Source organism: Rattus norvegicus, chromosome 14, assembly GCF_036323735.1.
Source record: "Rattus norvegicus strain BN/NHsdMcwi chromosome 14, GRCr8, whole genome shotgun sequence".
Classification (NCBI taxonomy): domain Eukaryota; kingdom Metazoa; phylum Chordata; class Mammalia; order Rodentia; family Muridae; genus Rattus; species Rattus norvegicus.
Window position 1 is genome coordinate 72,519,526 of NC_086032.1, and position 23,715 is coordinate 72,543,240.

At 39.9% G+C, this 23,715-nt stretch overlaps 1 long non-coding RNA gene across 4 annotated transcripts in view; it reads right to left on the reverse strand.

The window, feature by feature from the left end:
* Positions 1-9,374, reverse strand: part of LOC103693082 (uncharacterized) — a 50,081-nt gene extending 40,707 nt beyond the window's left edge. For 2 of the 4 annotated variants that reach the window (XR_001841155.3, XR_001841154.3), the window contains exon 1: positions 8,485-9,361. This is a non-coding gene — a long non-coding RNA (uncharacterized LOC103693082). Of the gene's footprint in view, positions 1-8,484 lie in introns of all 4 variants that reach the window. The other 2 variants (XR_010057542.1, XR_010057541.1) reach the window with 2 other exon arrangements.
* Between the last annotated feature and the right edge of the window lie 14,341 nt (positions 9,375-23,715).

The window sequence follows — 23,715 nt, forward strand, 5'->3', positions numbered from 1 at the left end:
TGGTTGGCTACACCCATAACCTTTGTCCCACTATTGAGCTAATGGATTATCTTAAAGGCAGATTGCTACTGTAGCTCACAGATAAGAATTATAGAAAAGAATGATAATTAATTTTTCTTTTCTGGTACTTTGTATGGTACCAGATCCTTACGAATGCTATTTGGGAGAGGTAAAGCTTCTACATTAGCACCAGTCCTATTTCTTCATATTCAATGGCATAAGTATGTGGTGTTTTCAGCAATAGTACCTTACGAGCAAGTTGTAGAAAGTAACCAATAGCATTACAAATATCCTTTATTGTTTGGACTGTTCTATGTGACATCTTTGATTAATGAATCAAAAGGATGTAATTCATTCCTCGTACTGGGGTTTTAGTTGTTAGCATGTGATTTCTAGCTGGGGTGTTCTCTTCCCTACTATTTTATGAATTCATTTACACTCCTTTCATATATGTACCTATTTTAGAAAGCTTCTACTGTAGTAGGTTTTCTTACAGCTTTTCAAATGGTCATTAGTGTTAGTTGTTTCTCTTAAATTACCACCTTTAACCATACCATTCTCTCTCTTCCCATTTAATGTCCTATTATAATTTTTGCTTTATTTTACTTCAACACTATATTCCATTTTCCCTTCTTTAGAAGACATCTTCTTTCTCCATAGTCCCTTACTAGCTACCTAACCTCTGTAGATATTCTGAGTGAACCACGCATGTATAAATCTTACAAACTGACAAATACCTATAAAGAAAACATGAAACATTTTTTATTGTATCTGACTTACCTTAATTGGAATGATTGTTTCTAGCTCCACTCATTTACCTGAAATTTTTATTTTAACAGCTGATTAATATTCCATTGTGTAAGTGTACATTATCATTATTCTTTCATTGGTAGACATTGATATTGCTTTCAAATTCTAGCTATAATGAATGATGAGAAGGTTTATCTGCACTAAGATACAGAGTCCTTTGGGCATAATATGCTCGAGTGGGTCATCTGTATCTTGCAGTAGATTATGTTTTCAATGTTTTTTATAGTCTAAACTGATTTCCATGGTAGCTGTACCTGTTTGCACTTATAAAAGCAATTAATTAGTGTGTCCCCTTCCCCACATCCTCCTTAGCATGAGCTGTCATTTGTTTTATTAATCGTGACTATTCTGAATGGTGTGAGATGAAATCTCTAAGTAGTTTTAATCTTCATTTGCCTGTTTGCTAATCAAGTTAAACACTTTAAGTGTCTGTCTGCCATTTGTATTTCAAATTCCCTGTACAATTCTTCATAAAAATCTAAAAACACTCTTAAATTTATACAAGTCTTAAACAGATTCAAATAAACCAAGATAGCTTAAACAATTGTAACTAAGGGAAGGATTGAAGGAAGTAGAACCATTTGAGATTCCAAGTTGTGTTAAATATTGATTGAGATAAAAATAGCATAGTACAGGTATAAAAATAGACATGTACATAGATGAAATAGAATTGAAGACCCAAACATAAATCCACATACCAATTGATACCTGATACTTTACAACGTGGATAAAGTTACACATTGGAGAAAAGACAAAAACATCAACAAACGGTGCTTGTGAAACTGGACAGCTGTATGTAGAAGAATGACTATAGATCCATATCTATCACCATGAACAGAACTGTAGTCCAATTCTATCAAGACACTCAACATAACACCAAATACCTTAAGTGTAATAGAAGAGAAAGTATGGAATATGCCTGAACTGATCCACACAGGAAAGTATATTTTGAACAGGACTCCAATAGCACAGACCTTACTACAGCAAGTTATAAATGTGACTTCATGAAGCTATGAAGTATTTGTTTTGGTTTTCTTCATTCAAGAGTCAGCAAACAAAATCAGACAAAAAACTTCACCCATTATATACATGACAGAGGGTTAGTGTCAAGAATATACTAACAGCTAACAAAATTGAATTTAAAAACAAAACTACAAGAAACCAAAAAAAAAAAAAACCAAAAAACAAAACAAAAAAAACAACAAAAACAAATAAAAATGTGGCATAGAACTAATCACAGTTCTCAAAAGATGAAACCTGATACTTTTTCTTGGGAAATAAACTTTCTGTTTAGCTTGTTCATTCTTTTTCTTGTGTTTATTTCCTTTTCTACTATTTCCTAGTAAACTTCCTCTGAATCTAATTACTTAATAGTAACTAGTTACAAGGTCCTATTCATTTATTAGAGTCACTTATAACTTAGTGAATCTCAGCCAATACCAGGGTCATATATGTATTTGTTTGAAACTCAGGAGAATTATTTCTTCTTTCATATGCCCAGGTCATCAGTGAACAGTTGTAGTAGCAGAGATAGCCGTGAATCTCTGACTTCCCCTATGCCCATATAGACTCTTTGTATGGATACACTGACTTTCCTGTCTACCTGAAGTGAAAACTTGTGGTTTCTTTGGAGACAGTTGTGTCATATAATGCTTTTCTGAAATCTGTCTTATGAGAGGATGATGCGGTAAAAACAAAAAATAGGTGGAACCGGTTCCCACATGTTCTCACTCCGCGCTGATCCTCGGGAGCCGCATTTTTTCATTCTCCGGCTGTTTCTCTGCCAGCCACTTTCACACACTGTCCCCTTGGCAGATTGTTAACACGCCTGACACACATTGCGTTCTGTGGGCCATTCTAGCATGGTACCATGCCACGCTAGCCCCGCCCACCTAGACAAGATAAAATTGACCTAGTTCACCTGGATCTGGATCATCCTGCTCCATCGTCTCCATCTTGATTTCCCCGGCTTCTTCTCCTCCTCACTCTTTCTAGACTTTTCCCTTGCCTACCCTTCCTTCTCATCCAATGACAGCCTTTGCCTTATCGTGGACCTGCCTTGCTGCATAATGACATCATCCGACACATCAACCTTTCTGTTTAATCAAAACAAGCAAACAAACAAATAACCCCCCCCCCAAATCAAAACCTTTTAATTAAAAAGAAAAGGAAGATGGAGACAGAGGAGGAATATGATTCCAATCCAGGTGGTCTAGGTCAATTTTATCTTGTCTAGGTAAGCGGTTTCTATCTTTATTAATTGGCAGTGAATTTACTGTGTAGGTGTATTGTAGATTGAGAATTTAACATATAGATCTAATTGTTGAACTACAAGTTTCTAGAACTTTGATTTTACGGTTACAGGGGATGTGAGCAAAGCTCCCAGAGGGCAGAGAGACAACCTATTTCAGTGGTGGAAGCTGTGCTAGGCTGTAGAATACCTGGGGCTAGTGTGGCACCACGCCACACTAGAACAGTCCTTGGAACATGATGTATTTGTCAGGTGTCCCAGTCAAGGGGACAGTGTGTGAATGTGGCTGGCAGAGAAACAATCGGAGCATGTGGCTTCTGAGGATCGGCGAGGAGTGAGAATGTGTAGGACCGGCTCTGGTTCCAGTTCCACTGCCTTTTTATTTTTACCCCAAGAGAATGTTGTTGTTGAAGCAGAAGTGGGGGATGATGTTTTGCTGAGAACGGACATATTTTTCTAGAAGCTGCCTTGAAAAGGGGTATTTAATATTTTGCTAGAGCCAATACTTGAGAGGACATATGATGTTTAGAAATGATATAAGTAAAATCCAGCAGACAGTGGACAATGCTATGCCATTGGTTTGCCTTGCTGCTCTTTGCTGGTCTTCGTTGGGCTTTGCTGCCACCGGTCTTTGTTGACGATGCTGTGATATTGGTTCATCTTGTCTTCTTTGCTGATCATCCTTTGTCATGACTTTGTAGAGAGAAATGCACCAAAGATCTTCTTGTGAAATTCCAGCAGTTTCTTGATGCTTCTCAGACTCAGGCCAATTGACAGAATCTCGTGTTTTCTTCTGGATCGAGCTGTCGTTGCTGATCAGTGTGTGGTGTTTGCATGTAGATCCATGTACAGCTGCTGATTCATGGGAAGTGAGTTGCTGATATTCTGAGAATGAAGATTGGAATCACCCCCAAAGAATCATTTCTAAACAGGTCCACATCCTTCTTTGCCTTATTAACTTTTCCTTTCCACTATCTCTGGTGGGTGGTTGACGAGAAGGGAGGTTAAAGCATTTAAAATCCCTTATTAAAGTAGGCTTTGCATATGTCATAATGGTAAGAAAAGCAAGCAAAATTAAGACCAATATTATAGTTTCTTTCATACACAGAGTGCATATTTAAAACAAATATATAACACTCTCAAGTAGATGTGGAAGTCGGGTAGAGAGGAAGGGCACACATAGAAGGTGGGGAATAACAAGACGGGGCATGAAGGGATATAGATATTGTCAAAGAAAAAGACCCATTGTTTTCTACAATAAATATACACAAAGAACAGGAAAAATATAGTAGGTTTTGAAAAATATAAGCCTACAGGTAGTGTTACAGCTACCCTACTTGGGTAAATTCTCAAAAAAGTTGACTTTCTGCAAGGTGTCCTCCATTTAGGAGTTGGCCTATTACCTACTACAAAATGAATTTGTGAATACCTCCAAGCAGAGGCACTAAGAATTCTTTGTAATTAGCCTAGAAATATCAGAATTTTGATACGATAGAATTGGTATTGACTGGTTACTTAGGTCAGTTTATATTAAGGATAACTTAGTGCTTTCACCTCTTGAGTAAAGGAGCCGCATTATCCAAGTAAAGGAAAGCTACTAATGGAGGACACATTTGCGGAAGACCCACCACAGTATCCTGCATTGAGAGTGAGCAGTAGAAAGGTTAGCTGAGTCACGTGACGGTGATACAGCAGCTGCTCTCATAGTAGGAAGCCTGTATGTCACTCCACACTCAAGAGTGAACCCCTAAGTTCAAATGATCCTATTTTCTGTATTGTTCTTTATTTTCATAATTCCTGCTACATTGACTGCCTATATCCATCTCAAACCTCTACCAATTCCCTTTTGGTCTTGCAAATGATTCTCTCCCACTGACTTCAAGTGTCCTTTACAGCTTTACATAGCTGTCAGTTTTTACTTATTTTATAGAAACATTTTCCAAATCATTCCATTTCCAAACAACAAAAATTACTTGGTCTTGCCTATATTTCTCATTCCTACCAAATGCCTTTTCTCTTCACTTTTTCTTCTCTACCTGGTTTGCTATTTTTGTGCTCCCTAACCATGAATAGAGACCTATGCTTCCTGACTTATCTATATCTCTTTCATACCATAGTTGATCTCAAATTGAATAAGCAGATTTAAATTATATTTGTTTCCATATGCTTCATACATTGACAATGCTAGGTTGAAACCAGGACTTTGTCTATGCTAGGCTAGGCAAGTGCTCTCACTCTATGCTATATCCCAAGTCACATATTTTCTTGCATATTAATCTGCACATGCAACTTTTTGTATCATTAACATAGCTCTAAAATGCTATATCTGGTGACCATTCTTTTCTTGTTTATTGTCCTATAAAGATAACTTTGTCACTTCAGTGCTACTCTAAAAACATTTTTCATAAACATGTAAACATTTGAATTTTTACAATATCATAATGGCAAAGCAAATTGTAATTATTTTAATCATTTTATAGGAGTTACCTCTTTTTTGGCCTAGCAACTAAATTTATAGCTTAACTCTCTTTGGATCAGAAACACACTCCTTTTTCCAAAGTCATCATCATCTTTCTACTTACAAATAAAATGAAATCAGTGATGTTTACTGGAACAATAAATGAATGGATTATAAGAATAAATTAATTTTCTTTCACATTGTCGAACAATCTTCAATGTATATTTATACATGATATGTGTTATCAAATGTTAATGAAGAAAGACATCATCCAGTATTATGGTTTATCACTTTTGGTAGTATTACTACATTCTATGGAAACCAATGAACAACTATTTCCTTGTGACTCTATCTGCCTATGGAGGTAGAAAACCTGGACAAATTTGTGTGAACTTCTTATTATGACATTAACATATTTAGAGTTGTCTACATAGTAAGCCTCAGGTCAGCCAGGAGTAGAGAGTGAGACCCTGATCTCAAAATACAAAAGTAAAGAAAAGAAATTAATAGTTTTAAAGTATATCAGAACTCAAGGACTAGTATGATAAGAACTTCAAAACTAGTATGATAAGTTCTGATTTATAGATAAAAAATTGAAACTCATAAATATTAAGAGACCTAGATGAGATAGAGACCCAGCTGAGGCAGAGACCTGGCTGGGACCATAAAGTTCTTTGTTAGAGGCTGTAAAATTAGTCTTCATTAAGTAGTGTTATATATGCTAAGCTATTTGGTTCAGAGGCTATAGCTAGGCTTATGTTTACCCTGAGAGAGACCATTTCTCAACTTGAAATTTATTTTCGTGCCATTGCGATCAACCTTTGCAGTCAAGCAATAATGCCTCTCCTTGATCCAAGTGACAGCCGTACGTGAGATGGTCTAGCACGTGTCTAATTCTGACTGAAGGAAAACTCCTTCATCTCTTAGCTCTTCCAGTAGGAAGATTGAGAACGTTCCATAGGGATGGGTTATGCTGCAATTTAATGTTTTTCTGATGATGCTCAGTCCATAGAAAAGGATAGAAGGTTCCATTGTTTTTAGTCATTAAGTAAGGTTTGAATAATTGTGCCACCATCTCAAGCAGAGCACAGAATACAACAGTTGTTTAGAATAGCTTGTTGGAGATTTATTGAATTTGCCCACTAGGACTTGAAAAGAGTCCTTTTTCAAGAGCTATATTAGTGCCCACTATTTCTTTGCCTTGTGAGTTGGGGGAACTTTTCAAATGAGGTATCAAATAGTTCAATGTGGAGTCCTGAACCCATGTGGAAGAAGTTCAGGTTCTGGTGTATATATCCAGAGGTCATATAGCATTAGAAACTGAGAGCCTATGGTTAAATTCCTGTGGTTATTGAATTTTGCTATTTGTGGGAGCAGAAATCAGTTTCAGCCCTGACATATATATGGCATACTAAGGTGTACAGACATAGAAAGCAGGAGGTAGTCAGTCCTGACTTCTAATGGTTTGGGTGGGAGGAGCCATCACATATAATCGTCACAGTCCTCTTCTTTCATGTGCAGTGTGAAGGCTGCAAAAAAATGATAGTAACATATAGCTAGCCAATCAATCTAGATCCTTAACTGTGTTCCGGATTATACTTTATCTCACCGATAGAATTATAGCAGTCTACTCTTATCTGGGATCCAATTTCCTGCGGCTTCAGTCAAGTACAACCAAGTACAGTCTGAAAATGTTAAATAAAATATTTCCAAAAAAAGGAAAAAATAAATGACTCCTGTTATAACATTGTTTTTATGATTATTTCATTATATTATTACTTATTGCTATGCATCTCTTACTGTCTCTGATTTTATAGTTAAAAACAAAAATATATACAACACTCACGTGTAGAGAAGGCCATGACTGAGAGACTAGAGCAATCAGAAGGAGACAGGAAATAGATCTCTTTCAGGGATTTTTTTCCTTGTTGTTTTGGGAACACTCAGACATCATTATAAAGAAAAAAGAGTAGCTAGAGATAACTGTAACAGCCTTAAGATCATGCTTAAAAGAAGACAAAGTCTGTTCTTAGCACTGAAGTTTTTCTCTTAGATCCCTTTTTCTTGTCTCTATTACACCTCCACCTCCCTACATACACGCCAATAGGAAGAAAACTAAAACTAAATTCAAAATAAAAAGAAAACAGTGATTCTTCCCAACCAAATCAGCAATGGTCAACCAAAAATAGTTTTGATCTGGTAACACTGAACTGCAACCCTGTCATGAATCTAGCCTCTACCCAGACTGGAGCATGGGTCAACCAAGACTTTCTCTATTTGCATGGTGGGAACTAGATGCACAGAGTCCTAACTTTAATGAGGATATCTTCAAGCAAGACTAGCATAGCCTCTTGGTGTTGTTACTACCCTGTCATACTGATTTCTTACTTCAGCAAACTTAACTTCTCTACACTGCTCTGATGTGCATGAGTCCATCCTGGACCACCAATTTCCCATCACAGTTTGGCATTCACCATACCCAGGAAGAATTTCATCATTTGGTAGAATCAACTAAGTTGCTATGTAAATAGCATGGGACCAAGGGTCAGAGATTAACGGAATCGTTTTTGCAGCAACATAATTACATCCCAGATCTCTGTTAATATATTCATGGAGTCCTTGCTACCAATCTGTGGGTTGAATTTGGAGGAGTAGAAACATCACACTGTTCTTCCTAGAGGTCTGCCCTTTGGCACAGTGTTTCTTTCTTTCAGTTTCAACATTCTTTTTATTCCAGTGGTGTGAACAAGGTGGTTTTGTGCCTTTTGCTATCTCCTATAGCTTTAAGTCTATGGCCATTTTATGGATCCACACCTGTGTGCTAACTTTCTGTGGTTTTGTTAATGAATAAAGCTTTGCGTTCATATGGAAAGCATAGTCTTTTGGAGCTGCAAGCCAGTGGGCAGTGAACATGGTCAGGTATTTGTGGGCATCCTGAAAGGTAATATCTTACTAGATAACTTACTAGAAACAGCCCGGCAGTTCTTTTTGTATCCCTGTATGACAAGAAGTTCTCAGAGGAAAAAACAACACCTGTGTTCAAGATTCTGCAAGGCCAGCTGATTGATTAGAACTTGGTGATTATGATGTGTTGGAACATTGCAGATGCAATCACTTATCCTGTGCTATCTTTAGACCCTGTGCTATCATAGTCATTCATTATCCATCTCCAGGAACACCTTTTAGAACGTTCTAGCACACATAAACTTAGAAGCTAAGGATGCCATCAGATCACATCTGAAACCTACAGCCAAGATTTTTCTGCTTTGTTGTAATGGCAGGCCTGGCGTTCCTGCCAACATATTTGAAGTGTCTGGATTTATGACCGTCTTTTGCCTTATAATTATATAAATTTCATGAACCTTTGACTGCCTTGAAACACTGTTTGTGAGGGGATCTGAAACCTGAATTTTCAGGTTGTGACCACTCACATCTGACTCCAGAAGAAACTACACCTCCCTTCTGTCTTTTAGCTGAAAGCTGTTTTTGCATCAATATCCGTCTTTGTTTTAGTGCCTCTTACAGGTGTTCTCTTCCTCATGGCTCACATCGAGCTCTGTGCTCTGTGTTTCAGTAACCCAATGCCTCCTTTTATATCTGCAGACTTTTACTAAAGGAGTAAGAAAGGCATTTACAGGTAGGGCAGCTGTTTGCCAGGTCTGGCTCTGGGACATTGGCTGTGCCATTTGTATTATCTCCTCCTCTGAGTGTTAGACACGAAAGTAGGTACCTAACTGTACCTCCTCCATTCTGTCATAAGAATTAAATAGTGTCATGTTCATTCAGGGATATCATAATAATTAGTAACTGGCACATAGTAGGCTTTGAATCAATATACGCCGTGGATTATTTTTCTGCTCATTAGTATTCTTTACAATAAGGGATGCTCGCTGATCTGTGTGAAGAGTGTTTTTCTATTCTCTACAGCCACCCTGGAGTCAGCAATGTCCTCAGCTCACCCTGGCTGGAGGATTATTACTTGCTAACTCGAAACTTTTTTTCAGCCTTGCTGCGAGGAAGGATCAAGTAATATCACAGGCTGAGCTGGGAGACTGCAGGGAGGACATCCTGATGGGGATTATTCATGAGGCAAGCATAATCAGGGTGTGCAGGCAGAGATAGGGACTGTTGGATGCTGTTCAATTACAAAGCTGTATGGTGAGGCAAGCCCTGCTCAGGACAGCTAGAGATGATCTGCAACTGGAAGTGGGGGATCCTCAGGGCTGCTGGTAACCTATTGAGGGCCTGGGAGAGAAGGTTGTTTGGGGTTGAGAAGCACTGTGGGAAATGGTAGCAGGGAGTGGAAAGATTTTAGTGGAAAGAAAATGACTTTTGCTATGCTCTCTTAATTTGAATAGGAACTATTTCTCAAGATTTCTCCATGGTGTAGCCAAGTATGAAGACTAAATGATACTGGGAACAAAATTACACAATTCGGCCTCTCCCCTGTATTCTTTAAGCTGGTTCTTTAAGTAGAGTATGATTTTCATTCATTTCAATTAATGTATTTATTCATTTACAATTACAGACACACACATGTACACACATGCACACACACACATTTTTGATCGAAGTCCCTTCTTCCGCCAGTAATCTTTCTTATACCCATCTCTCTCTAACTAAATCTTTTCTTTCCAAGGCTTCCTTTTATTTTTATGGATTTTCTCGTGACTCATTATGAAGTGGAAACTTCTGGATTCTTTAGAAAGTCAATTATGTCAACTAATATTTTTCTGAGGCTTGCTAGTAAAAGGATGTTTTGTAAAGCATACATGTGAAGAAATGTTTGTTGAAACAGACAGATAAAAAGATGTTTTGCTAAAGCAAACATGAATGGACACATGATGTTAAAAAAGAATATAAATACAATCCAACAGATGGTGGATGACTCGGGATGGTATTAGCATGCTTTGTCATTCCTTACTGGTCATTGTTTGCCATGACTGCATAGAAAGAAACACACAAAAAAACTTCTGGGGCATTCTGGTGGCTTCTTGCTACTTCTGAGGATTTGGGCTGATTGACAAAGTGACATAAAAGTTTCTAGATATGCCAGATGATACAAGCTTACGTAGAGTTCTGCTAAGACAGACTCAGTGTGAAGTTTCACTCAGACTCAAGTAGTGTTGTGCTAAGTCATGACCTATGAGAGGACACGTGATATTTACAGGGAGTATCAATAAGACTCAACGGACAGTGATGGCTGGCTTACATAGCTACCTTTACAATGATTCATTGGTCTCATGCCTTTGTCTTTGCTGATCTTAACTTCATTGAGAGACACAGCAGAGAACTTCTCCCGGCATCCTTGCCGATCCTAGTTGGTGGAGGCCTGGCTGTTTTTGCTGGGTCACCGATACTGATTCATGTTTGCTCTCCTGACATTACTGCCCTGGATGGCTAATATCCTGGCAATTAGAGCATCTACTTCTAAATAACATACAGCAGGGCTTTGTGCTGGATTGATCTGCTGCTGTTGAATCATTTAAATTGAACTGCTAATATCCTGACAATGCAGCTTAGATTTGCTCCAAAGAAGTATTTCTACAAAGGTCTACTTTCCTGTGTCCTAATAGTGTTTCTTTTTCACTACCTCTGGTGGGTGGTGGGCTAGAGGGGGGTTAAAACATTTAAGAACCCTTATTAAAGGTAGGTTTTAAAAAAAATCTAAGCCTGTATCATTGGGTTCACTGAGAGCTGCACATTGAGTTATAGACTTATGGGGGTTATTTCTGTAAGAGGGGAAAAGTACCAATAGTGACACTGTGGAGGAAGATGACTCTTCCTTCCCATTCAACCACTCAGTACTTGTAGCTGGCTACTCTGAGAGCAGTGCGGTCTTATTACCCTTTCCTATCAATAAAGAGATGTCGATGGACCATAACTATCAAACAGTTCTTTCTTATTTTGAAGGCAGCACGTGATCACACAAGATTCAAATTCATACAGTAAAAGACAAGTATGTTCTGTGCTACTCAGTCCACCTGCTATCACAGTGAGCAGTTTGCCGTTTTCCTGTCAGTTTACTTAACATGAAAAGCCAATAGACTTGATGTTTGTGAGAATGGTTTTTAGTGTTTTCCACAATCCTCTTCCTACCGAGCCTCACGTATTTCACAGAACTCTGCTCACAATGAATTTAGTCACCTGATTAAATCTCATTCTGTTTTTATATCTCATGGAATAATGAGTTTTTCAAAAGAAATAAAGTCATTATTCTCTTTTAAAAGAAGCTTCCTTGCAAAACAAATGGATGAAAACAATAGAGCCTTGTGACACAAAAATCAGAAATCTCCTTCAATTCATATGTGGTCCTGTAACTCACATGGCTGCAAATGTAGCTCATGGTTTATATACCTGTGAATAAGCACACACATGCATGTGTGTATAACCAGAACCAGCTGTAGACATGCGCTTTGTGTCAATCATAGTGAAAAGCTTCTATAAATAAAATGTCTCAAAAGGTAAACACTTAATATTTGCAGAAAAGTATTTCAACAGTGAGCATTATTCAGCTCCACCCCCTCCACTCTAGCTGTGAAAGCTATTTTGGATTTGGGATGCTATAAACAATGCTGTGTTTTACAAATTCTGTGAGCAAGCACTCCTTGCCTCCTTGGTATTTCCCTAGAAGAGAGTCCTGTAATAACATAAATGCCTTAAAGAGTATAACTATTTCAAATCATACCCACATGTACAGTTAGCTCACTGCATAATGTTACTTAGATTAAGATATGCATAAATATAAAGTCAAGTTACTTTCTTGAATATTTAATATTTGTTTAAAAGTTAAAACCCTCCTCCTGTGTGTGTGTGTGTGTGTGTGTGTGTGTGTGTGTGTGTGTCTATTCTAGGTCCCTTCCCTCACCAATTCCAAAATGGGTCAAAGTAACTTTTGAAAACAAGCTGTGAGTTTGGAAGAGAAAATCTGTCTCATGCCCCCATTCCTGGCCTCATTTCTGTTCCTGGGAAGTCTTAATGTTGTTCTTTATTGTCTTATCATCTTTCCCATTGGTCTGTTCAAGTCTTCTTGAGGTATAATGTTTTTGTAATTGACTTGTATATGCTCCTTGAACAATAGTATGTTGTTGGCGCGCTTCTGTGGTGGCAAATATTCTTTGAGTTGCTTCATTTTAATTTCGTATTAGATGTCAACATTTAAAATGTAAATGCATTGACAACTTCACAAGACTCCCTCTGAAATTTCTGTTGGAGCCAAATGACTCTTATCCCTGGATCTCTTCTGGTCTCACCTTCATGTATGTTCAAAGACTTCTGTGACATATTTTGGCACACGACAATAAGACAGCGCTTGACAATTCAATGGGGAGCTCGACTACAGAGGAGATAGGGCTAGATAACTTTAATAGGACACATGGCTGACATTGGCCTGAAGGGGACATGCTACTCCAAACTGCTCCATTGTCCCTTAGTTGCTGTCCATTCCTCATCTTCTCCCTCTACACCCAGGCTTTCCCATATCCAACTGTGATAAAGGCAAGGTAAGTGTTCTCAAGTCAATACCTGATCTCCAGTTTAATATTTTTCTGGTTGAAATCTGTTCTATCAGTTTCCTCATGAGGAATCCCATCAGCATATCCTGGCCCATGACTTCTGGCCTTTGCATTAGGTTTCACTCTCCCAGCCTGACTCTTCTCATTTACCCCTGTCCAGACTCTTGTTTCAGCTCTGCACTCAAAATGCTTTTAGCACTTCTGGCATACTCTCAGAACCAAACTAAGAAGCATCTTTCTCAGAGAGAAATTCTGCAAACCTACTCTTTGCTAAGTAACAAGTCCTTTTGATTTGGAAAAACTTAGGGTGAACTATTACATTTGGAATAACAAAAAACCCCAGATAGCAAAAACTATTATCAATAATAAAAGAACTTATGGATGAATCACCATCCCTGACCTCAAGCTGTATTACAGAGCAATCATGATAAAAACTGCCTGGTATTGGTACAGAGAGAGGCAAGTAGATCAGTTGAATAGAATTAATAACCAAGAAATGAACTCACACACTATGGTCACTTGAACTTTGACAAAGGAGCTAAAACCATCCAATGGGGAAAAAGACACCATTTTCAACAAATGGTGTTGGTTCAAATGTAGGTCAGCATTTAGAAGAATGTAAACCGATTCATTCTTATCTCCTTGTACAAAGCTCACATCCAAGTGGATCAAAGACCTCCAAATAAAACCAGATACACTGAAAGTAATAGATGAGAAAGTAGGGAAGAGATTCAAAAACACAGGCACAGGAGAAAATTTCCTGAACAGAACACCAATGGCTTATGCTCTAAGATCAAGAATCAACAAATGAGACCTCTTAAAATTGCAAAGGACACTACCAATAGGACAAAACAGCAACTAGAAATTGGGAAGATCTTTACAAATCCTATATCTGATAGAGGGCTGATATCCAATATATACAGAGAACTCAGAAAATTTGACTCCAAGTATCAAATATCCCTATTAAAAATGGGGTACAGAGTTAAACAAAGAATTCTCAACTGAGGAAACTCAAAAAGCTGAGAAGCACCTAAATATTCAACATCATTAGTCATCAGGGAAATGAAAATCAAAACAACCCTGAGATCCTACCTCACATCAGTCAGAATAGGTAAAATCAAAACTCAGGTGATGGCAGATGCTGATGAGAATGTGGAGAAAGAGGAACACTTCTTTATTGTTGGCAGGATTGCAGGATGGTACAACCACTCTGGAAAGATCTGGTGGTTCCTTAGAAAATTGGACATAGTACTACCTGAAGAGCCAGCTGTACCACTCCTGAATATATACATAAAAGATAATCCAACATATAACAAGAACAAATGCTCTACTATGTTCATAACAGCTTTATGGAAAGAAGCTGGAAAGAACCCAGATGTCCTTTCACAGAGAAATGGATACAGAAAATATGATACATTTACACAATGGACTACTACTCAGCTATTAAAAACAATGGCTACATGAAATTCGTAGGCAAATGAATGGAACTAGAAAATATCATCCTGAGTGAGATAACACAGTCACAAAAGAACACACATGGTATGCACTCACTTATAAGTGGATATTAGCCCAAATGCTTGGATTACCCAAGATACAATCCACAGACCATAGGAAGCTCAAGAAGGAAGACCAAAATGTGTATGCTTCAGTCCTTCTTGGAAAGGGGGAGAATACTCACAGGAGGAAATACAGGGACAAAGTGTGGAGCAGACTGAAGGAAAGGCCATCCAGGGATTGCCACACCTGGGGACCCATCCCATGTACAGACACCAAACCCAGATACTATTGTGAATTCCAAAAAGTGTTTGCTGACTGGAGCCTGATATAGCTGTGTCGTGAGAGGCTCTGCCAGAGCCTTACTGATAGACATGAGGATGCTTGCAGCTAACCATTGAACTGAGAATGGGGACTTCAATGGAGGAGTTAGAGAAAGGACTGAAGGAAATGAATGGGTTTGCAACCCCATAGGAAGAACAATATCAACCAACCAGACTGCACAGAGCTCCTGGGGACTAAACGACCAACCAAAGAGTTCACATGGAGGGGCGCATGGCTCCAGGTGCATGTATAGTAGAGGATGACATTGTCTGGCATTAATAGGAAAAGCTCTTGGTCCTGTGAAGGCATGTTTCCCTAGTGTAAGGAAATGCCAGGGTGTTGAGGTGAGAGTGGATGGGTGGGCGGGAGTGAAAGCATCTTTATAGAAGCAGGGGAAGGGGGTGGGGGATGGAAGAGGGTGGAAAGGGGATTACATTTGAAATGTAAATACATAAAATATCCAATAAAAAAGAAAAAATATATTGAAGTTAGAATTTGTGTATCCTGCTCCCAATTACACCATAAATATCTTAATGTCAGAGACTCTGGGTTTCTTTTCTCGTACTTCTTTGGAGAGGTAGGTCCTTTTTCCATACATCAGAGATTGACAAGCAGGTAAGCCAGTGTTTCTGGAGCCCGCCTAGCTGAGGAGCACCTTGGACAATATCAGCTTTTGTTATGTGCTACATTGGCGTACACACACACACACACACACACACACACACACACACACACGCACCCCACGTACCCACGCACGCATGTGCACACACACACACGAAAACATATTGAGTTATCTTATTTAATAGAGTGCTCAAATAAAGCCAAATGTTATAACACAAGTAAATGGTGTCAGAGACGTCAGGAGACATGGCTAAGATCATTTAGACTCTCAGCATCTTTCCAAGACCAGGGTCTTTGGTTTTTTTTTTTTCCCATTTCACAACCATATCTGAAAAATGCTGCCTTCATCAATCCTGGGATGCTTTCCATTTACACTTCTTCCAGGGAATAGTTCTACAGTCCAAGCATCTTAGAGTGATATGGGTTCCCTCAATGGCATTTCATACATGTGATTGTATTTCAAGCCAGCACTGACTCTAGTCTTCATGCTTATTGCTATCGGGCACACTTTCAAGGATTCTGAGATATTCCAAGTATGTGTTTAGCTGGTTACCCAGCTGGAAACCCTTCTCATTCACATGGGCTTTAGACATAGCAATCTTCCAGTTTGGTAGCTTGGCTTGTTAATTGGCACATTTTCACGAATTAGTTAATAATAGAATGGGCGTAAAAGTTGATTGGATTTACAGTGTTTTGGAGTTGCTGGCAACTGTTTTACTGGATGAATGGGAAATCTACACTAATTGGAAGGCAGAGAAATAGGATTGGCACTACCTGAGCGTCTGCAAGGTGCCAGACTTCTTGTAGGTTTCAGGACAGCTGCCACTGGCCATTAGAAAGTCTTTCCTCAGTAAGAAAAAAAAGACACACATTGACACAAATAACCCAGAATAAACCACACAATTAAGAAATTCACAAAGTAGCTTGGGACACACGGAAGCAGAATTTCTCTAGAACCGGGCACGTTCTGTGTTTACCGGAAGTCCCACACCCGCGGATCCCGGCCCGCAGCAGCTCTCTGCTCCCAGACCCGGTGAGAGAGAGACCCAACCGCCTGGTCAGGTGGGCACTCCTGAGGCTGCAGAGCGGAAGAGACCACCAACACTGCTCACCCCTGCCCACATCCCTGGCCCAAGAGGAAACTGTATAAGGCCTCTGGGCTCCCGTGGGGGAGGGCCCAGGAGCGGCAGGACCCCTGCCACAGACACCACCGGACCCTGAAGGAAACAGACCAGATAAACAGTTCTCTGCACCCAAATCCCGTGGGAGGGAGAGCTAAACCTTCAGAGAGGCAGACAGGCCTGGGAAACCAGAAGAGACTGCTCCCTGCACACACATCTCGGACGCCAGAGGAAAAAGCCAAAGACCATCTGGAACCCTGGTGCACTGAAGCTCCCGGAAGGGGCGGCACAGGTCTTCCTGGTTGCTGCCGCTGCAGAGAGCCCCTGGACAGCACCCCACGAGCGAACCTGAGCCTCGGGACCACAGGTAAGACCAAATTTTCTGCTGCAAGAAAGCTGCCTGGTGAGCTTGGGACACACGGAAGCAGAATTTCTCTAGAACCGGGCACGTTCTGTGTTTACCAGAAGTCCCACACCCGCGGATCCCGGCCCGCAGCAGCTCTCTGCTCCCAGACCCGGTGAGAGAGAGACCCAACCGCCTGGTCAGGTGGGCACTCCTGAGGCTGCAGAGCGGAAGAGACCACCAACACTGCTCACCCCTGCCCACATCCCTGGCCCAAGAGGAAACTGTATAAGGCCTCTGGGCTCCCGTGGGGGAGGGCCCAGGAGCGGCAGGACCCCTGCCGGAGACACCGCCGGACCCTGAAGGAAACAGACCGGATAAACAGTTCTCTGCACCCAAATCCCGTGGGAGGGAGAGCTAAACCTTCAGAGAGGCAGACAGGCCTGGGAAACCAGAAGAGACTGCTCCCTGCACACACATCTCGGACGCCAGAGGAAAAAGCCAAAGATCATCTGGAACCCTGGTGCACTGAAGCTCCCGGAAGGGGCGGCACAGGTCTTCCTGGTTGCTGCCGCTGCAGAGAGCCCCTGGGCAGCACCCCACGAGCGAACCTGAGCCTCGGGACCACAGGTAAGACCAAATTTTCTGCTGCAAGAAAGCTGCCTGGTGAACTCAAGACACAGGTCCACAGGAACAGCTGAAGACCTGTAGAGAGGAAAAACTACACGCCCGAAAGCAGAACACTCTGTCCCCATAACTGACTGAAAGAGAGGAAAACAGGTCTACAGCACTCCTGACACACAGGCTTATAGGACAGTCTAGCCACTGTCAGAAATAGCAGAACAAAGTAACACTAGAGATAATCTGATGGCGAGAGGCAAGCGCAGGAACCCAAGCAACAGAAACCAAGACTACATGCCATCATCGGAGCCCAATTCTCCCACCAAAACAAACATGGAATATCCAAACACACCAGAAAAGCAAGATCTAGTTTCAAAATCATATTTGATCATGATGCTGGAGGACTTCAGGAAAGACCTGAACACACTTAGGGAAGCACAGGAAAACATTAATAAACAAGTAAAAGCCTACAAAGAGGAATCGCAAAAATCCCTGAAAGAATTCCAGGAAAACACAATCAAACAGTTGAAGGAATTAAAAATGGAAATAGAAGCAATCAAGAAAGAACACATGGAAACAACCCTGGATATAGAAAACCAAAAGAAGAGACAAGGAGCTGTAGATACAAGCTTCACCAACAGAATACAAGAGATGGAAGAGAGAATCTCAGGAGCAGAAGATTCCATAGAAATCATTGACTCAACTGTCAAAGATAATGTAAAGCGGAAAAAGCTACTGGTCCAAAACATACAGGAAATCCAGGACTCAATGAGAAGATCAAACCTAAGGATAATAGGTATAGAAGAGAGTGAAGACTCCCAGCTCAAAGGACCAGTAAATATCTTCAACAAAATCATAGAAGAGAACTTCCCTAACCTAAAAAAAGAGATACCCATAGACATACAGGAAGCCTACAGAACTCCAAATAGATTGGACCAGAAAAGAAACACCTCCCGTCACATAATTGTCAAAACACCAAACGCACAAAATAAAGAAAGAATATTAAAAGCAGTAAGGGAAAAAGGTCAAGTAACATATAAAGGGAGACCTATCAGAATCACAACAGACTTCTCACCAGAAACTATGAAGGCCAGAAGATCCTGGACTGATGTTATACAGACCCTAAGAGAACACAAATGCCAGCCCAGATTACTGTATCCAGCAAAACTCTCAATTAACATTGATGGAGAAACCAAGATATTCCATGACAAAACCAAATTTACACAATATCTTTCTACAAATCCAGCACTACAAAGGATAATAAATGGTAAAGCCCAACATAAGGAGGCAAGCTATACCCTAGAAGAAGCAAGAAACTAATCGTCTTGGCAACAAAACAAAGAGAATGAAAGCACACAAACATAACCTCACATCCAAATATGAATATAAAAGGAAGCAATAATCACTATTCCTTAATATCTCTCAATATCAATGGCCTCAACTCCCCAATAAAAAGACATAGATTAACAAACTGGATACGCAACGAGGACCCTGCATTCTGCTGCCTACAGGAAACACACCTCAGAGACAAAGACAGACACTACCTCAGAGTGAAAGGCTGGAAAACAACTTTCCAAGCAAATGGTCAGAAGAAGCAAGCTGGAGTAGCCATTCTAATATCAAATAAAATCAATTTCCAACTAAAAGTCATCAAAAAAGATAAGGAAGGACACTTCCTATTCATCAAAGGAAAAATCAACCAAGATGAACTCTCAATCCTAAATATCTATGCCCCAAATACAAGGGCACCTACATATGTAAAAGAAACCTTACTAAAGCTCAAAACACACATTGCACCTCACACAATAATAGTGGGAGATTTCAACACCCCACTCTCATCAATGGACAGATCATGGAAACAGAAATTAAACAGTGATGTAGACAGACTAAGAGAAGTCATGAGCCAAATGGACTTAACGGATATTTATAGAACATTCTATCCTAAAGCAAAAGGATATACCTTCTTCTCAGCTCCTCATGGTACTTTCTCCAAAATTGACCATATAATTGGTCAAAAGACGGGCCTCAACAGGTACAGAAAGATAGAAATAATTCCATGCGTGCTATCGGACCACCACGGCCTAAAACTGGTCTTCAATAACAATAAGGGAAGAATGCCCACATATACGTGGAAATTGAACAATGCTCTACTCAATGATAACCTGGTCAAGGAAGAAATAAAGAAAGAAATTAAAAACTTTTTAGAATTTAATGAAAATGAAGATACAACATACTCAAACTTATGGGACACAATGAAAGCTGTGCTAAGAGGAAAACTCATAGCGCTGAGTGCCTGCAGAAAGAAACAGGAAAGAGCATATGTCAGCAGCTTGACAGCACACCTAAAAGCTCTAGAACAAAAAGAAGCAAATACACCCAGGAGGAGTAGAAGGCAGGAAATAATCAAACTCAGAGCTGAAATCAACCAAGTAGAAACAAAAAGGACCATAGAAAGAATCAACAGAACCAAAAGTTGGTTCTTTGAGAAAATCAACAAGATAGATAAACCCTTAGCCAGACTAACGAGAGGACACAGAGAGTGTGTCCAAATTAACAAAATCAGAAATGAAAAGGGAGACATAACTACAGATTCGGAGGAAATTCAAAAAATCATCAGATCTTACTATAAAAACCTATATTCAACAAAATTTGAAAATCTTCAGGAAATGGACAATTTCCTAGACAGATACCAGGTATCGAAGTTAAATCAGGAACAGATAAACCAGTTAAACAACCCCATAACTCCTAAGGAAATAGAAGCAGTCATTAAAGGTCTCCCAACCAAAAAGAGCCCAGGTCCAGACGGGTTTAGTGCAGAATTCTATCAAACCTTCATAGAAGACCTCATACCAATATTATCCAAACTATTCCACAAAATTGAAACAGATGGAGCCCTACCGAATTCCTTCTATGAAGCCACAATTACTCTTATACCTAAACCACACAAAGACACAACAAAGAAAGAGAACTTCAGACCAATTTCCCTTATGAATATCGACGCAAAAATACTCAATAAAATTCTGGCAAACCGAATTCAAGAGCACATCAAAACAATCATCCACCATGATCAAGTAGGCTTCATCCCAGGCATGCAGGGATGGTTTAATATACGGAAAACCATCAACGTGATCCATTATATAAACAAACTGAAAGAACAGAACCACATGATCATTTCATTAGATGCTGAGAAAGCATTTGACAAAATTCAACACCCCTTCATGATAAAAGTCCTGGAAAGAATAGGAATTCAAGGCCCATACCTAAACATAGTAAAAGCCATATACAGCAAACCAGTTGCTAACATTAAACTAAATGGAGAGAAACTTGAAGCAATCCCACTAAAATCAGGGACTAGACAAGGCTGCCCACTCTCTCCCTACTTATTCAATATAGTTCTTGAAGTTCTAGCCAGAGCAATCAGGCAACAAAAGGAGATCAAAGGGATACAGATCAGAAAAGAAGAGGTCAAAATATCACTATTTGCAGATGACATGATAGTATATTTAAGTGATCCCAAAAGTTCCACCAGAGAACTACTAAAGCTGATAAACAACTTCAGCAAAGTGGCTGGGTATAAAATTAAGTCAAATAAATCAGTTGCCTTCCTCTATACAAAAGAGAAACAAGCCGAGAAAGAAATTAGGGAAACGACACCCTTCATAATAGACCCAAATAATATAAAGTACCTCGGTGTGACTTTAACCAAGCAAGTAAAAGATCTGTACAATAAGAACTTCAAGACACTGAGGAAAGAAATTGAAGAAGACCTCAGAAGATGGAAAGATCTCCCATGCTCATGGATTGGCAGGATTAATATGGTAAAAATGGCCATTTTACCAAAAGCAATCTACAGATTCAATGCAATCCCCATCAAAATACCAATCCAATTCTTCAAAGAGTTAGACAGAACAATTTGCAAATTCATCTGGAATAACAAAAAACCCAGGATAGCTAAAGCTATCCTCAACAATAAAAGGACTTTAGGGGGAATCACTATCCCTGAACTCAAGCAGTATTACAGAGCAATAGTGATAAAAACTGCATGGTATTGGTACAGAGACAGACAGATAGACCAATGGAATAGAATTGAAACCCCAGAAATGAACCCACACACCTATGGTCACTTGATTTTTGACAAAGGAGCCAAAACCATCCAATGGAAAAAAGATAGTATTTTCAGCAAATGGTGCTGGTTCAACTGGAGGGCAACATGTAGAAGAATGCAGATCGATCCATCCTTATCACCCTGTACAAAGCTTAAGTCCAAGTGGATCAAGGACCTCCACATCAAACCAGACACACTCAAACTAATAGAAGAAAAACTAGGGAAGCATCTGGAACACATGGGCACTGGAAAAAATTTCCTGAACAAAACACCAATGGCTTATGCTCTAAGATCAAGAATCGACAAATGGGATCTCATAAAACTGCAAAGCTTCTGTAAGGCAAAGGACACTGTGGTTAGGACAAAACGGCAACCAACAGATTGGGAAAAGATCTTTACCAATCCTACAACAGATAGAGGCCTTATTTCCAAAATATACAAAGAACTCAAGAAGTTAGACCGCAGGGAAACAAATAACCCTATTAAAAAATGGGGTTCAGAGTTAAACAAAGAATTCACAGCTGAGGAATGCCGAATGGCTGAGAAACACCTAAAGAAATGTTCAACATCTTTAGTCATAAGGGAAATGCAAATCAAAACAACCCTGAGATTTCACCTCACACCAGTGCGATTGGCTAAGATCAAAAACTCAGGTGACAGCAGATGCTGGCGAGGATGTGGAGAAAGAGGAACACTCCTCCATTGTTGGTGGGATTGCAGACTGGTAAAACCATTCTGGAAATCAGTCTGGAGGTTCCTCAGAAAATTGGACATTGAACTGCCTGATGATCCAGCTATACCTCTCTTGGGCATATACCCAAAAGATGCCTCAACATATAAAAGAGACACGTGCTCCACTATGTTCATCGCAGCCTTATTTATAATAGCCAGAAGCTGGAAAGAACCCAGATGCCCTTCAACAGAGGAATGGATACAGAAAATGTGGTACATCTACACAATGGAATATTACTCAGCTATCAAAAACAACGAGTTTATGAAATTCGTAGGCAAATGGTTGGAACTGGAAAATATCATCCTGAGTGAGCTAACCCAATCACAGAAAGACATACATGGTATGCACTCATTGATAAGTGGCTATTAGCCCAAATGCTTGAATTACCCTAGATCCCTAGAACAAACGAAACTCAAGACGGATGATCAAAATGTGAATGCTTCACTCCTTCTTTAAATGAGGAAAAAGAATACCCTTGGCAGGGAAGGGAGAGGCAAAGATTAAAACAGAGACTGAAGGAACACCCATTCAGAGCCTGCCCCACATGTGGCCCATACATATACAGCCACCCAATTAGACAAGATGGATGAAGCAAAGAAGTGCAGACCGACAGGAGCCGGATGTAGATCGCTCCTGAGAGACACAGCCAGAATACAGCAAATATAGAGGCGAATGCCAGCAGCAAACCACTGAACTGAGAATAGGTCCCCTATTGAAGGAATCAGAGAAAGAACTGGAAGAGCTTGAAGGGGCTCGAGACCCCAAAAGTACAACAATGCCAAGCAACCAGAGCTTCCAGGACTAAGCCACTACCTAAAGACTATTCATGGACTGACCCTGGACTCTGACCCCATAGGTAGCAATGAATATCCTAGTAAGAGCACCAGTGGAAGGGGAAGCCCTGGGTCCTGCTAAGACTGAACCCCCAGTGAACTAGTCTATGGGGGGAGGGCGGCAATGGGGGGAGGGTTGGGAGGGGAACACCCATAAGGAAGGGGAGGGGGGAGGGGGATGTTTGCCCGGAAACCGGGAAAGGGAATAACACTCGAAATGTATATAAGAAATACTCAAGTTAAAAAAAAAAAAAAAAAAGAAATTCACAAAGTGAGTGTGCACCAGTTAATGTGTTAACTGATTATTAGACCTAAATATTTATTTCACAGGGCATAAAGTATAATGCCATCCCATGTACAGGAAAGAGTGTTTCAAAGGCATGGATAATCTATATTTGCTCACTCCCCCACCAATACCTAACTTGGTTTCAGAAATTATAACCAGATATGTGGTTGTAATTTTTTTCCAGCCATGGCAATGTAGGAT